The sequence below is a fragment of the Oreochromis aureus genome, linkage group 4 (assembly GCF_013358895.1).
Source record: "Oreochromis aureus strain Israel breed Guangdong linkage group 4, ZZ_aureus, whole genome shotgun sequence".
NCBI classification, from domain to species: Eukaryota; Metazoa; Chordata; class Actinopteri; order Cichliformes; family Cichlidae; genus Oreochromis; species Oreochromis aureus.
Window position 1 is genome coordinate 30,738,659 of NC_052945.1, and position 9,050 is coordinate 30,747,708.

A 9,050-nucleotide genomic window follows, 5' to 3' on the forward strand; every position below is an offset into this window, starting at 1 on the left:
AGCGCTTAGATCAGCAGGCCAAGTGCTCCTGGTGCGACCTAGATCCCGCCTTAAGACCAGAGGTGACCGCACATTTGCCTCTGTTGTACCCTACCTCTGGAATAATCTTCCCCAAGCTATCCGCGCGTCTCATTCAATTCAATCTTTTAAATCTCGATTAAAAACGTATTTATTTAGCCTTGCCTTCCCTGCCTCCTAGACCCTGCATTTTTAACTGTACTGTAACTTATCTTTTTTTGCTTTTATTAATGTTTTTATGTTTTAACCTTAGCCTTTCGGCTTGTGCCTACTATGCCTGGTATCATTGGTTAGTTATGGCTCCCACCTGTTAGTATATTCTATTTGTACTTATATTATTATTTTATTTTCTTGTATTTATTATTGCTCTTATTTGGTTTCTATGTAGCACTTTGGCATACACCTTGTTTTTAAATGTGCTATATAAAATCGTATTGTATTGTATTGTATTTCAGACTTTCCTTTCCTCTCGTCTTTCTTGATCATTACTTCCTCATACACTTTCCTTTTTGGGTCTCTGCTTCTCAACACAGGTCTGTGGATAGAAAACCGTCTTTACAAATAAAGGCTGCTTTTCACAGCAAAAAATAATACAATAAATAAAAATTAACCCAGACTTTAGTGACTCTAAAACATTAGGGTAAACAAATAAATGTGCTGTACATTTACTCTGGATGTCTGCATTTCCAGGTGGGCTTCAGCTTATGACAAAGTTCGATTGCTGTACATATAGGACATGTTTATGACCACAAATCTACAAACCTTTGGTCCAGTTTGAGCATTGCTCAGTCTGACCCTGGGGAGAATTTGCTGGGGCGTCCATTCTCTGGGAAACTTGTAGCTGTTTTTAATTCTTTCAACATGTAGACTTTTTCTCAGTGTAGAGTTCATAGTATTTGAAAATGGCCTGAAGATGTTTATCCAAACTGATGGCCGACAACAGTTGCTTATCTAAGATAATCTGATGCCTTTGGCCCACATGCCAATGCCTCACACCAGGCACTGGGGATCATGTGGCTGCTAATTGAAGTACCAGAATGAATTCTAAAGTGTTCAGGGCTATGCTCTCTGCTCAGGTTATGGGTAACAGCAGTAACTGTGATATATTTGTTGAAGGTGAAAAACTAAGTATTTTTTTTAGAGACTGCTGAAGTTTATAAAAGTGTCTTTTTTTAAAAAACTGGCATCACTTTATCAAGAATTTCCTGAATACACATTATCATCAGCACAGCCGCATTACATTTTTATAGTTGAAAAACACCTTGAGGTTCTGTTTAAAAACTGCCTCCAAATTCATCAACAGTCACAATCTAAAACTAAAATCCAGTTTTTGTTCAGCTCAGTTTTTTTTTTTTGTCAAGCCACATTTTAGCACCAATATCATGCTTCCAAAACCAAAGTTGCCTCCGTTTGATACCTATGGATAGATAGCTGGTCAAGTAAGATATTTTTAGGGAGGGTCTCCTATTTACTTACATTTTGATATCCAGCTCATGCTTCAGCCTTGCTTCCTTCTCTAACATAAGAATTTTCTCACAGAGTCATTTTTTGACACTTTTGAATTCAGCTTTGGACATATGCCCCTGATCAAACAACTTCAGCTCTTAAGGTTTTAATTTGAGTATGGACAAGGCATTGAGTCTCAGGATATATGGACTATCAGAATCCTGAGACTCAATGACTTGTCCATACTCAAATGGACTATCGGAATCTGAGCACCACAGGAGATGAGGACAATAGTGTCCCAAGAATTGGATCATTTTCTCGAATGTTTGATAAATTGAGTAAAGTGGACACAAGCTCAAAACAAAATAAAACTTTAAAAGTTTAAAAAAGTTTATCAAGCAATACACTGGGAAGAAAACCCCCACTGATCTTGAGTTCCTCTGTGATCCAAGTTCATGTCCTTGCCCTTGGACTCAACAGGAACTATTGACCCAAATACCTGCTGTATATTAGGGAAAAAATTGATGTAAATGCAGATACATTTTAAGCATAGAATCCCCTGAGTAATAAAACAAACAACAGTTCCAAAAAGTGACGTCTACAGCAGAGTATTTCAGACTCCTGGCACACTGATCCCAATACTGAATACTCCCTCCACAGCTTCTCTCTAAATAATTACAAAGTGGAAACTCATCAAGGTCCCGAAAGATAAGAGCGCCAGAATATGCACACACACACACACACACATACAGAGAGAGAGAGAGAGAGAGAGAGAGAGAGAGAGAGAGAGAGAGAGCGAGAGAGAGCGACATAGTTGAGGGAGAATGAGCTTGAGGAGGAGAGAAAGGCAGATATTGCAAAAGACCGGCAAGAACAGGACCACGACACAAAAGAGCAATCATACAACACACACACTTGATTGCTGGCATAGCCTAAGGCTTACCAGCACAAAAAGACTGTGTGTAAGATACAAAGACATTTTTATTGCAGCCAGTGTTACAAAAGTCAGAAATTTAAATTCTACACAAAAGCTTTAACAAAAAATTCTTTTCACTTGTTTTTTTTTTTTTTTAAGGCTGTCATTACATGGGTCAAACTTAGACGGCAACATTACTGTCTGACAGAACACTAATTGAAGTGTATGGAAAAGTCCCCTTCTTGAGGCTTAAATACCAGTTCATCTGTTTAAGGTCAAAGTTCAAGTCAGTATTTAAATGTAACCTTAACTAGCTGATTCTGACCACCCTCGACTGAAGGTGTTGACCCTCCACTTTTTATTTGCCAGCTATACAGGATATTAGGATTTGATAAGGAACTTAGTATTACAGAAAACATCCCGAGGGCTGTGTCTGGCTCCTAGCATAAAAGACCTTCCAATGTGATGCTGTTTGGGGGTTGTCAGGCTTTTCTACCTTTGCTTGATTGGCTAGTTTGAAACAACAGGAAGTCAAAAATGCTGTTTAACCAATGCAAATGTACCAAATGTTGGCACCTGGAGAGAGACAGACAACTTTCAGAGGCAACAGTGATGAGTGTTGTCGCAGCATATAAACCAAACCTCACATTTAGTCAGTATTTGTTTAAAAACAAACAAACCCACTTAAGGCACAGGATCAAAAAATAGATTCCAGGAAATCCCAATTACAGGATCATATGCTCCAGTGTGTTGTGTTAGGCTGAAATCCTTATCTCTTGCTAAGTTTAAGAGGCATTACCAACAGGAAATGATTGGCACAGCTCACATTTCACAGCAATAATGGAGTGCAGATTTGTTTTGCTATCTGTTTCATCATCAGCAGTCACTATGTCTACATCACTACCACCACTCCCAAAGCTGTATTAAGCCAAATGACAAACATCATCCTTTCCTTTTTGCTAAAGCATATAGTTAGGGCTGGACCAGATGACCCTGAATCCTCCCTTAGTTATGCTGCAATAGACGTAGCCTGCTGGGCGATTCCCATGATGCATTGAGTTTTTCCTTTCCAGTCACCTTTCTCACTCACCATGTGTTAATAGACCTCTCTGCATCGAATCATATCTGTTATTAATCTCTGTCTCTCTTCCACAGCATGTCTTTATCCTGTTTTTCTTCTTTTGCCCCAACTTGTCGCTGCAGATGGCCCCGCCCCTCCCTGAGCCTGGTTCTGCCGGAGGTTTCTTCCTGTTAAACGGGAGTTTTTCCTTCCCACTGTCATCAAAATGCTTGCTCATAGGGCGTCATGTGATTGCAATCTCCAGTGACTGCTCTATCTAGCAGTAGCTACACCCCACTCAATTATTGAGCCAATAACAGATGGTTTGTTTGATCTGCCAGACCCTTATGAAAAACACTACGCGTTTTGGTATGAATCAAGTTGGTATGAATCATATCAGGGCCTGGTGCGGTCCAATTCTTTTTACACAGGGAGATGCTGTGATCTGCTTTTAGCTCCACTAGCCACTGAGCATTATTGTCATAGGGGGGCAGGGATAGCTCAGTAGGTAGAGTGTCTGCCCCATGATCGGAAGGTCGGGGGTTCGACCCCACTGAACGGCTACCCTGAGGTACCCCTGAGCAAGGTACCGTCCCTACACACTGCTCCCCAGACGCTGCACTGGTGGCTGCCCACTGCTTCACTGGGGTGAATGGGTTAAATGCAGAGGAGTAATTTCCCTTCGGGGACTAACACAACACACTTTACACACTTTACACTAGCTGGACTGGCCATCATGCATACCAGGCATTTATGGGCTGATGTTTTTTTATTTGTTTGTTTGTTTGTTTGTTTGTTTTTTCTAACGGTATAAACAATGAAAGGTGGTGGTTTGGCCAGATGCTGGCCGATGTGTAAAAATAACTCAGTTCTTTGGTGGTAGCAATGGCGGAGCCTCCACAGAGGCCAGCAGGTGGATGAGGGAAAGGGGAGGCAGGAGGAGAGACCCGAGGCGGCCGCCGGTCCAAATGTCAGGTGAACTGAACTTCAGGTGAGAACTTATGACCTGCAGTCTATCTAGGTCAGATATAAACCAAGTTTAGGTGGAGTTTATTTTTGTTATGCTGACTTTTTACAGTCAGTTACAATAACTAGTACTGCGTGCTAGCTAGCATGTTTCTATACAGCTGGGCGGGTGCTATGATGTTACTGATAGTGAACTTTATTTTATTCATAGGTTAGTTAGTAGAGTTGCCAACTGTCCTGTAAAAAACAGAATCGTCCCGTATTCAGAGAAAATATTTCGTATTGAGGTGAAAAGGAACACAGTTTGTCCCGTACTTCAGCTAGAATTTGCTGGCATGTTTTGTACCTTAGGCTTTTGGTTTTTATGGGCCAATGGGGTTTTATTTCTTTTCTTTTTTTAACGGTATAAATGAATGGTGGTGGATTGGCCAGTTGGTCATGATCGACTCTGGGCTGGACCAATTACAGCCGAGGAGGTCGAACTTTAAAGTTGAGGTGAAAAGGAACGCGATTTGTCCCGTTCTACGTCTGCTAGAAATTCGCTAATTAAATCATGAAACTGATCAATGATCAGCTGATCAGCTTTTCTCTCTGCACCAGAAAGAGGAATCCAGCGGATGTGCGCTAAACAACAGCAGCACGTTTAAGCTTGATCCGCTGTTGTTAGAATTTATTTAATATTACTTTCTAGTATCAGCTGATGTTTGCTGGAACCACAGCTGTAAAAGCTGCTGGTCATAATATTGGTTTGGATATGTGGTGAGAGGGAAACATGAAGCTGAAACCAGGAGATGTCCTTACTGAATCATCAGAGCTGAACAGGTGATGGAGAAACAGGTTTACCTTTTAGGTGACATGAATGAGTTGAAGGAAGTTATGAACTGTTTCTGAGAGACAAATAACACCAGGATCCTTTTCTAAGTAGCTGACAGCTGGTAACTGTGCAGGGGCGGGTCTAGCAAAGTGTTGCCAGGGGGCCAGGTAGGGCATTAACAGGGAAAGGGGGGCACAAAGAAATACTTTTCTTTCTTATTCTCATTTAAAATATCTAGCTTTTATTAAATAATTATCTCAATCATACAACAAACGATTGATAGATTGATACATATATACCATCAAAACAGTGTACATCACTGTCACAACATTTGTTTTCATTCAAAGGCTTTATGATTTTTCCTATAATGGCGGGTCGGTCTCTAGTCAAAATGCCCGGGCTGATTTTTTTGTCCCAGTCCAGCTCTGTATGCAGCTCATCTGCAGTCTGGTGTTGCCTACATCTTCCTACTCGGAAGGCAGAATTTCTGAGTTCTGAGTACAATCAAAGACACCACGACTGCAGTTTTCATGTTGAATGTAAGAAGCGCACATGACGCTGTGATGTAGGCTAGAATCATGGCGGCGGTCAACGACGGTCCAGGCGTGGGATTTCTCTCGTGGAAATGTGCACATTATTTTTTCCTTTCTATTGGTAGGTGGCACAGTGCACTTGTGGCAAGTAAGCAAGCTAGAAGACTGGCAATCTGGCTGGGTATCCAGTTATGGAAGCAACACATTAACAAGAGAATTCTGAGTAAAACCAAAGTTACTTTCCCTAGTAACTAGTTACTTTGAAAGTAACGAGTAATTTGAAGTAACTGAGTTACTTTTGATAGAAATAACTAGTAATCTAAGTTACTAATTTAAAGTAACTTACCCAACACTGAATGTAAGTCTTTTCACAGCGTATTAGCATATTTTACTTAAGCTTAATAATCATAATAATGCTTTGATCTCTTAAAATAAATGAAAGAATTCCTCTCTATTAAAACTGTCAGTCTGCCCCAGGGCAGCTGTGGCTACAACTGTAGCTTGCCTTCACCGGGGTATGAATGTGAGAGTGAATGAATAGTGGCATTGTAAAGCGCTTTGAGGGGTCCCGAAAAGCGCTATATAAATGCAATCCATCATCATCATCATCATCATCATTATTATTATTATTATTATTATTATTATTATTAAAACTGTTTATGTTGTTCTCCACCTTTCCCCTAAACACACCAGACCCTTGTGCTGCAGGATTAACCCGAGTGTCCCAGTCCTGGACCATTTTTTTTAAACCAGCAGGATCCCAGGGCTGATTTTTGTTGATGTATTATAAATATTCTTGACGTATTGTTATTGTTATTTACTTTATTCTCATTAAATAAATATCCATTTAAAATTGGTCAAAGTTAGCGTTATGTTCATACATGATAAAGATAATGTAAAGGTAAATAAAAGTCCAGTGACAATTACTGTTACTGTTTGTTTTAATCAATTTATTCATAACATAAAACTTTTAAACCAATTTAACTCATATAACAACGTAACCAGTGTTGGGAAGGTTACTTTTAAAATGTATTCCACTACAGATTACATGCTCCAAAATGTATTTGCAACGTATTCCCTTACATTACTCAATGAGAGTAACGTATTCTGAATACTTTGGATTACTTAATATATTATCAAGCTTTTTACAACTACATGAATGTACTATTGCTGTGATTTATTAATTTTACTGAAGGATACTCGCCATAGCAATTATGAATACCACCTTTTTAAACGGTAATGGTAACGGCACATATTTTGTATTTTAAATGTCTAATGCCGGTAAATGCTCTCCGTTACTCCCCAACACTGCTTGGCAGTTTCCAAGGCCTCAAGTATGGCCAGCTTGCTGTACTTCTTAGGCATATCTTTATTCATCACACCTTTCTGAAGCTCCAATAGTTGGCTAACTAAACTCCGCGCTGCCTTGATATTGATACTTCATGGAGGGTACCTCTGCTTGTAGCTTGTAGCTTCTAGTAGACCTGCAGAGTTGTGTGTGTGTGACATGTTTCAGATCATCAAATATTTTGAATCATTGAGCAAATTTTAATATTGTCTAGGCGTGTTACTCTGTTAATTATTGCACTAAGAAAGTAATTTGGTGCATTACTGTAATGCTAAACTGACTTGAATGCACTGTCTCCTCATTATAGTTAACAACATAAACCTATAGGATACACTTCCACACACCAACATAATATATCATTCTCTCATGGTCTTGGATCTTTTACCCCGTGTTTTTGTGTCATAGCCTATCCTATCAAGTAATTTTTTTTATATCTTCTGATGATTCTTGGCTTGCTTAGTGTTTATGTGCATTTTCTTTGCTGTGTTTGGTCTGGTCTTAGTTCCTGGTTCATTTAAAGTTTAGATTCTTCATGTTTTCTTGTTTCGTCCTTCTGAAGCTGAACCATTTCTTCCTCCCTGCACATAAAAACAAAAACATTTCTCTTTTTCTTCCTTTCTATCCGCTCGGAGTGCAGATAACTAAAGAATGAAACCCAACTGAGGAAATGGTCCTAATGTATTTAGCACTATGTGAAAATAAGTTTCCATCTTCTTAAATCCCAAATTAATATGAATTGTGATTAATAACATTTTTGAAAGCTGGAAAGCTGAGTTCAGTTTCACCACTCCTTGTCCTTGGGGTGAACCTTGTCCTGCAGCTGTCGTTGGGTTTGAAGTGCACTGGAATGCCATGCTTGTAAAACATACTCAGGAGATTGTCAGACAAACCTACTACATAAGGAAAGCCGATGTTGCTTTTATTCTGCTTCTTCCTAGTTGATGCCTGATCTTCTTTCTGTGCATCTTCCCTGATTTGATGAAAGCCTTATTTGTGTGTTCTAGAATGTGATGGGAGTCGAACTCATTAAATCACCAGTAAACAACAGGGTCTGGCTGTGGGGCTGGGGTTATTCAGTGTTATCATTACTCTGGGTTCTTATCTAACTTTGTGTTAACCTGCGGTCAATGCAGATCCTTTGCAAGGAGTTTTGTTAGCAGTTATAATGTGGTTGTTTCTGTACCGGACAGTTTCCACTGTGCCATTGTGCTCTCGCCGTTTTGTACCATAAAAATAACTGTAACGATGTCTCCATTCCTGAAAAGCTGCATCGCTGCACCGCTCCACCATTCTCCTCCAGTACAACACAAAAAGAAAGTTTTTAAAGCAGAAAAGGTCATTTATTTACAAAAACCAGGCACCAGAAAAGACATCTGTGAAATAAACATCTGGAAAGAAAAATCCAGATGACCTGCAAACACTGGGATAGGGATACATTGTAGGTTAATTTACATTAACATTTTGCTGGAGTGTTCTTCCACAAATACCATGAAAACAAACTGTATATTTATCTCAGCAATTCAACACAGTGTTTTTATCTGGCAAATGTATATATTTGTTTCATATTATACAAAATACACACAATACCAAGAAAAAAAAGGACTGACAAGCAGAGGTCAGCATTAGCTCAGTTGCTCAGGTTCCTGTTAACATGAAATGCTGCCACAACATCTTCCTTCCACAAGCAGGTACTCCCAGTATCCAACACTGGTATTATAATGGAGCAAAGTTATATATATTTTGTATGTCAGACATATATACATCTATACACATCACCTTCAAATGAACTGGTGGCAAACAGACAAAACCAGTTTGTCAAAGAGTCCAGTACAGTCAAATGAAAATGTGACATGCAGATGGTAAAACTGTGTAGATGATTGCTTAATGTGACTGTTTTAAATAAATGTTTTTATTTGATTTTTGTTTTTATTCATTTCTTATTTATTTGT